Genomic DNA, 8,374 nt, shown 5'->3' with positions numbered 1-8,374 from the left:
CCCATCAAAAGGTCAGGTGCCCTCCAGGGCCAAGGGAAGTCCTCTTGCCCTGCACTCCTTCACCCTCCCAACACCCGTGTGCTCTGATGCTCTCGGGGTGAGTCTGGCCTTGAGGCAGAAGAGAACCCCTTCCAGCTTCCCTCACAGGACTTTCTCGGTCATTCCCAAGCATCATGGATCCGAGGAACAGCCTGCCCCCACTCAGTATGCTTTCCTGGCCTGGCCAGCCTGTCATTGGCATTTGCTGGTGTTCATCTCCAAGGGCTCAGATGGCATACATTTATGGAGCCTTTCCTTCCCATTTTCTCTCTGGTTCTTCGGAGGAAAAGTTAAATACCCAGCTCACTACCAGGAGCTTTCCCTGCCACGATGGAACCAACGTCTTTGGGTGTCCCAAGTGGCACAGAAATCTAAAAAGACTGTAACCCCTCAGGCTCACATCACCTCATCACAGTCTGTGACCAAACGCCTGCAGCATACAAATGGAAGTTGTCATAACTGAGCCCAGCTATGGCCCCAGGTAATTTCAATGTCCCCACACTCCTGAGAAGCAGCAAGACTCCTGGGGGCTCCCAGCCCTGACCCTGCATCCTGGCTCCAGACAAAGATCCTCCCTCTCTGGACCATAGTCTCTTCTTCTGTAAAATAAACTCTAAGATTCCTTCCAATTCCCCAAGTCTATAATCCCATACGCCTACAGTTGAGTACCTGTAATGTTTATTTTTGGGGAAAGGGGATTTTTTTATTTTAGGACTTGAAAGTTTTAACTTCAGACTGATAGTCATTTTGGATGATGTCACATTAATTCAAGGCTAAGTGAATAGCTAGACTATTGCTGTAGCCTGTTTTTTATGGGGAAAAAAGAATTCTGACTGGGGAAATTTCCTGTCCCAAAAAACATGTGTTTTGAGCACAGTCTTTCTTTCTCTGCTTTGCATGTACAATGGGATTTTGCCTGTTTCTTCCACACTAGGGGGACAGGTCAGGGGGCCCCCGCTCCTGGCTCCCTTCAGAATGCAGATGCCTGCAATTCTCAGCAAGAGGGTGGAAGCAAGCAGGTGGTGAAACAGGAAGTGAGTGGCTCTGCTGACAAAGAGACCTGACTTCATACCAGCACCTGGTGCTTTGCCTGACGCTATGCTTCTGTCTAGGGCAACCTCACCCTGGGGTCAGGGGAGCATCAGGCCTTGAGGACTCCTGACCTGCAAGCTTCACACAGCTGCTTGGGGCCAAATGGTGACAGCTGGTCGAGTAACCCTTTGGGCATCACCACACTCCCATTCAGCTTTAAGACCTGCTAGATGCCAGGGGGCGGCCTGAGCCATGGGTGCCAGAAACATCTGATAGTACCAGCAAATATGAGCTAACCTTCAGTCCTTTTTCGGGAAAACAGTTGAGGTGAAATAGAGTCTTGGATTAATGTGGTTTGTAAACGTAAAAAGTTGCTACTGAGGACCTCCAATCTCCCCAGATGTGTCAGAGTTCAATGTTGAGAGAAGGCTCTGAGAGAAGAAGGGCCCAGGCACTGGAGTGGACTTCAGGCCCTTGGGTAGGGCCGTGACATTGCCCAAGACCTTTGGAGTTTCGCACCGAACCCTAATTCCAGGCTGTACGGTCAGGTTGGCTGGGACGAGGCAGGGAAGAAAGCACAGGTGTTTCGGAACATCCAAGGAGTGCAACGTTAGCTGGTATGCAGAGCCCCGTGACTCTTGGAGGCCAATGAGGCCACATTTTCTGATGTGAGGCCAGGAAATCATGTAGGGTCCTCTTTGTTTCTCTCTGCAACTGGCCAACACATGAAGTCCCAGGAACAAACTGAAACTCAAATTGTGAAGTTCTAGGTCACATGAGGACACAGATTAATCAGAATATTTAGCAAATGCTGTCAACACAAGCTGGAGGAAGCAGGCCTGTCGATGCCAGTGACATTTTGTGGATTTCTTGTAGCATGTTTTGTCCATCCTTTCCTTATTAAACATTCAAATCCTCTTCATGTTCTCTAAAACTAGATGCTGTCGTCTGCTCACCCGCTGAGCACCAGTAATCCAAGACACATGCCTGGAGCCACACTGGGCTGGAGGTCCCCAGGGCCCAGTTTCACCACATCATACACAACAGACACAGATGCACACACCAGGCATGTATCACGCAGATGCTACAAAGCATGCAAAGCCAGAAACCTCCCGTGAGACCCAGTCCCTTAGCCAAAACCCCGGAAGTTTTAAGCTGTCCTTGCAGAGCTGAACTATCCTGGCCCACGACACAAAACACCTGGTTCTCACAAGAGCTTCCTGACGTTAACATGGCAAGTGCCACCCCATATTTTGTATGGAGAAACTGAGGCCCAGCTGACGCAGTCACAGAAGTAGTTTAGTAGTTTTTTTTTTTTCATTTTTCATGAAGTTTTATTAATATCTCACAGACACATTTTCAGAGATCCTAAACTACCCTAGGCCGTCTCCAGCAGGAAAGAGTAGAAACAAAAAGGCGGAGCCAGCGCAGCACTGGGAAAATCTGCTGAGTCCCAAGATAACCGAGAGAGCCTGCCTAACCGTGACAGCTCCACTCTGTAGAGGACACGGGTCTTGAGTGGTCAACAACTGATCTCAAGGCCCTGGAATTTAGTGGCTTGGCCACTGCACTTACGCTGTTTATCACGGCACCTCAGCACAGGGTCCAAGTTCAATCCCAGTCATTCTGGAATCTGTCTTTATGATAGGGAGTCTGATGTCAGGGAAACCTTTATTCTGGCAGTGAGTGGACCACACCAGTGATCTCATCCCTCCCACTGCCTGCGTCCCATCCGTGTGCTGGGCCCCAGGTGAGCTGACTCCCTCCTCACCTGCCTGGTCTGCCTCTCATCCTCTGACCCGATTCCACTAGTAGACCGAACTGAACCAGGCTTCCACCTTCTCCAAGTAAGGACCCTGGGTTCTTCACATTATTTGAGTCCACAAGGTAGGATCAGAAAAATTTGTGGATGACAGTGATGCTGGAGGTGATCTGTGATATAATTTCCAGCAAATAACCCTCAAGGACCCAGCGGCCATCTCTTTGACTGAGGATACCAACCCATCATATACTTTCATGTGAGATGAAATGAGATAATGTGAGATACTACATGTACAAATGCTTCATAAATTGTAAGACACCATACAAACAATAATGAATACAGTCTCCCTTGCCCTGATCAGCAATTGGTCCATTTCTAGTGACCCTTAGCTTTTGATTGTTATTTCCAATACCTGAGCCAGACCCATCTGCCCTGTCCGTCTTATCAGGAGTTCAAATTCTGATAGCCCATCCACCAGTTCCTCTGTTTTAGATAGCTGCAACCGGTCAGCCTAACGCTTTTCTGATGCCCGGACAACCTTTATGTGGCACATTGGAGATGGTTCTTGAAGTAGTGGACAGCCAGCTTGAACTAGACCTGAGCTTCGGTGTTGGTCCAGTATATGTTGTAGCTCTTCTCCAGGGCTGCCAGCTCTGGGTCCGCCACTGGAGAACAGGGCTGGTGACCTGCAATCACATTTGAGCGGGACACCACAAGCAGGCTCCCGAGCCCATCAATAAAGAACTCTGAGCGAGCCACTCGCTGTAGGCGGGGGTCGAAGCCAACCCTTTGGAGCCGTTCTGTGTGGGCCAGGAAGAAGCGGACAGCACCACTGGTCACCACACAGCTGGGGAAGCTGTCCAGGGGCCGGAAAGATCCTGACCACCGGTGGAGACAGTCCCCACCCTCACTGTGCTCCAGAAACAGCTTAAACTGGAACACGTTTCCAAGCACACTGAATGCCTACCACGTCCAATTCCATCCTCTCTAGGACAGCCACCAGCACCTCAATCTTGGTCTTGTCGTTGAAGAGAAAGTCATCGTCCACCCAGAGAACGTATTTGGTGGTGACCTGAGATATGGCCAGGTTCCTACCAGCAAATCAACCCTTCCCATAAGACATGGTGTAATATTCCACGTGGCTGTTATTAATTTTCAGGGGCTCCTTGCTGTCATCCGCCACGATCACGGCCAAGTCTGGGTAATACTCACGAATGCTCTGGAGCATGGTCATGAGCTTGTGGAGATGGAGGAAAGTTTTGGTGGCAATGCTCACCAGGTCTCTGAGCTTCCTCTCTGGTCCAGGGTCATATCACTTGGGCATAACAGGAAGGCGGATGGTCACTGGAAACTTGGCCACTGAGGACTTGGACTCCAGACTCATCACATCCAGCCTGCAGCGCTGGTACTCTGTGCTTGTGTATGTCACAGGCTGGAGTATGAAATTCCAAAGCTTCTGGTTACTGGTCGAAGTGGTCAGCTGCTTCGGGCCTCTGCCCTGCAGCACACTGTCTGGGATGTCAGCAAGGGTGTTCAGTGTCCCCAGAGAAGCTGTCGGGGTGACCTCATAGAAGGGAGCATCTGGTCCTTCAAACTGGAGGCCCCCACGAAGTCATCCCGAGACCCTCTGCCTCACACATTCTAGGCTGGTGGAGCTGGGCAGCCACCCCGCCGATTGTCCAGCCCTTGGCACCCTAGTAGTCAGTTTAGTAGTCAGTCAAGGTTTAGGTTAAAAGCAAAGAAAGATTTCTTCCCCTACCCGTAGAGGAAAGGGGCTCTTCCTGGCCTGAGGGAGTGCCAGCAGCGCAGGCCTTGCCTCTGCTCTCTGCCCCAGTTTGGGGACTGCCCACTGCTCACCACTGCCCTTCTTACATACCACCTACTCAGAGCCTGGCAAACCCTAAACTTTGGCCACAAAGGCCACATTCTGATGGCCATGCTATGCTGAAGCTGGCTCGTCCTGCCCTCGACAGCCTGTTGTTAAATATTCAGGAACCTTGCTAGTCAGGTGTTTAAAGGTTGGTATTATGAAACTGACTGTGGTGGGAATATTTATACCATGGAAATCAGCAAATGCCAAATGCCACACATCAGGGACTTTTGTTTTTCCTAGAAAGATAGTTCATCAGCACATCACTGCTTGCCAGAGAGAATCACTCTGACTTCAATAAGACCTCAGGACTGGGACTTCCCTGGTGGCACAGTGGTTAAGAATCCGCCTGCCAATTCAGGGGACACGGGTTCGAGCCCTGGTTCAGGAAGATCCCACATGCCGCGAAGCAACTAAGCCTGTGAGCCACAATTACTGAGCCTGAGCTCTAGAACCCACAAGCCACAACTATTGAGCCCGCGTGCTGCAACTACTGAAGGCCACGCACCTAGAGCCCGTGCTCCACAACAAGAGAAGCCACCGCAATAAGCCCATGCACCGCAACGAAGAGTAGACCCCGCTCGCCGCAACTAGAGAAAGCCCACGCACAGCAACGAAGGCCCAATGCAGCCAAAAATAATAAATAAATTTATTTAAAAAAAAAAAAGACCTCAGGACTTTGTGAGCAGACGGGATTTCTCTCAGGATTCATGGTGCATACAACAGAACCCGACTCTGGTAAGCAGACATGGGATTTTGGGGATGGATGTCAGATAGCTTACAGAATCCATAGGAAATCGGGGGAATCAGAATCAGGAAACAGGCTGGAACAGAGCATGGCCAGTCAGGGTGTGCCAGACCAGGCCACCATGTGGCTGGATGCTCGCGTCTCAGTTCTGCTGCCCCAGGGCCCTGAACCTCAACCCTGAGCACCTCCCCCTTGGCCAGAGAGAAGTCTAAATGCGCCTGCTCCTTGACAGCCCTTGCTCGGGCTCTGAATGGGTGCGTGTGATTGGCTGACTTTAAGTCATATCTGCAACTCCCAGCAGTCAGGGTCATGAAGAACAATTCTCAGGCCTTTCCTGCTGCTGTAGCAGGAGGTAGGAAGGTGACAACACTAACGGGTTTGCCAAAAAGAAGAAATACTGAGAATGCCCTCTGCAGAAAGGCTCTCCCAAGCCTGGAGGCTGCTGAGTTGATTGGTCCTAGAGTGACAGAAGAGAATGAGAGCCTTAAAGGGTCCTACCCTCAAATCTGCTCCCACCCTGACATAAGTTCTTCCCTCCTCTGCCCACCTAGTTGTGATGTTTACAACCAAAATCTTGCTTTTAGTGAATAAGATCCCTTTCTGAAATGAAATAGCCTTCCCAGATACATCCAGGGCTTGGGTGGCATATTAGTCACTCACACCTTAGTGTGGATCAGTTTAATCTGACATTTTCCCCTTATTCTCTTCATTCAGCTCAACTAAAAGAGTGGGAGTAATTCTTGATCACATACATTAGTGGAAGAGTTAAGCATGGATAATCCAGAACAGGTAATAAAAGAAATATTTCCATGTGGCTCTGGGATATAGCATATGAGTCATTCATTATATAAAGGCATTAGAATTGCCTGTGTAAATTATGAGCACAATGGATGGAGAAAGGGCTGCCATAGTCCATAAGTCCAGGGGTGCCTTTCAGCTTACAGACTGTAAAATCAATGTCACCCCTTGGAGTTGTGCAGTGTACAACCTATACAACTGCATATGGTTGCCCTAGTGGAGGCTGTTCAGGGCTCTCTGAGCAGGAAGGGAAGAAAGCTAAGAAGAAACAACACCAAAGACCACATAGAATTGATCTTATCACTGGAAGAAGATATATTACAAGATTTAATACATAAACGTAAACATACGCACAGCACATGAAGACTTATAAGGCATCTTCACACTCAACCAGACTCACCCTAATTCATCTAAAAAGAATCCGAGAAGGACCAAAGAACTTCTCAGTGTTTAACTATGCTTATGAAAAACGAAACATTAGAGATCTTTTCATCATTCAAGGATGTGCTGGTGGGAGGAAGGAGGGGCTGTTGGTAGACAGGTGGGACGACACTGAGCTGCTCAGAAGCCCGGTCCTCAGGTTGTTGAGTGACAAGGGGCTGAGAGGAGAGAAGCACACAGCCCACCCTGCTCCCCCGAAGGCATGTTCCTTTATAACATGTGAAAGGAACTTACAGAGTAACAAGTACCCGATGCAGGAAGACTTTGGTCTCTAAGTGATCCCATGTTTGCAGCCTGTTGTTGATTTTACCCAAAGGAAGGGAAACAAATCACCACTTTTCTCTTGGAGGCCATGGTTGAAGCCCTGCCTTGGTTTTCTCGTCATCCCAGCAGACCTGGCGTCCAGAGCAGGAGTCAGAGCTCGACCAGGTCCAGACTGTACAGCAGACCTCAGGAGACATGTGGGGCCATCAGCCTCGGACCTGGGCACGCTGTCCCCTGAGCTCTCTGGTTCAACTGAAATCAAGCCGGACTTGGGCCGCCAAGTCCAGAAAACAAGGCCTTAGCTTATGGTTAGGAGGCCCGGGCGCTAATCCTGCTGCCATCCAACTCACAGGGTGAGCTAAGAAAGCCCCTTCCCTTTCTGGGCCCCAGATGGAGGCTACTGGGGCTCTTCCTCATTCCCGCCATGGCTGCTGAAGTGCTCAGGCTGCTCTAGAGACCTCTGTCTGATCCATAACTGCACACACCACACAGTGCTGACCTCAAGCACATACATGGAGCTGGATGTTCCCTTGGGCCTCCTCCTTTTGCCACCCCCCAAAGACCCATTCTCTCGGAGTCAGTCCAGGCTCCCAGTAGCCTGCCACCCCAGGAAGGACCTCACAAGGATTAAACGTGAAAAACAAAAGCAGATAAAGGAAACTCGGGAAAATATATTTTATAATCCATCAGGGGAAATGCCTTTTTAGGCATGTCACAAAACCTCAATATCCATAAAATATGAGATCGGCAATTTTGACTAGATTTCCATATTAAGAAGAAGAACACCAAACAGCAAAAGCAAAGATAAATGAAAGCCTAGAAGAAAATATTTGGAACTTATATCACTGGTAAAAGATTAATTTCCTTGAGACTTAAAAAGCTCCTATGGAGTTTGAGAGATCTAATAACTAGTATCCCTTTTCCTACCAAAATTCCTAACCAACTTGTAACAGACACAGGAATAGGTAAATGAGGACCCCAAAACCAGCTTTATTACTCACAGAGCTTTTGAAGAACATCATTTAGGTATGCAAACAATGGGCCTCCTAATGCCAGACCCTGGGATGAAGCATATCTGCCCCCAGATCAGAGGCAGCTGTGGAAACTTGCAGGCCTCACCTGGCAAGGGCAGGGCCTCTGTTGCTAAGCTGACTGCAGAGCCAAGGGCCACCAGGAGCACCTGTGTTCTGAAGGCAGGCAGATCCCAAAGGGCAGGAAGAGGGAGGCAAGGCCTGTTCACTTCCTCCTCCCAAACTTACCAATCAGATAATTTACTTCTCTTCCCCACAGCTGAAGTGAGTGAGGGGGGGAGTGGGTCAGAAAGAGGACAAGATTTACATTTACTGATGTCCTTTCACTTGGAAATATAAAGCATGGAGAAGGGAAATCCTCCCCCCGCTTCCAATAAATTCGAATAAGT

At 49.3% G+C, this 8,374-nt stretch overlaps 1 pseudogene across 1 annotated transcript; it reads right to left on the bottom strand.

Annotated features, from left to right (window-relative positions):
• Nucleotides 1–3,373: 3,373 nt before the first annotated feature.
• LOC309815499 (beta-1,4 N-acetylgalactosaminyltransferase 2-like) lies at nt 3,374–4,445 on the bottom strand (annotated as a pseudogene). The gene has a single exon. The product of its transcript is annotated as a beta-1,4 N-acetylgalactosaminyltransferase 2-like (transcript).
• Nucleotides 4,446–8,374: the final 3,929 nt, after the last annotated feature.

Source organism: Mesoplodon mirus (assembly GCF_964341445.2).
Source record: "Mesoplodon mirus genome assembly, chromosome: 14".
In the NCBI taxonomy this organism is placed as follows: Eukaryota; Metazoa; Chordata; class Mammalia; order Artiodactyla; family Ziphiidae; genus Mesoplodon; species Mesoplodon mirus.
Note: the sequence above shows the minus strand (reverse complement) of the source record. Positions and strands in the feature narration are given on the sequence as shown.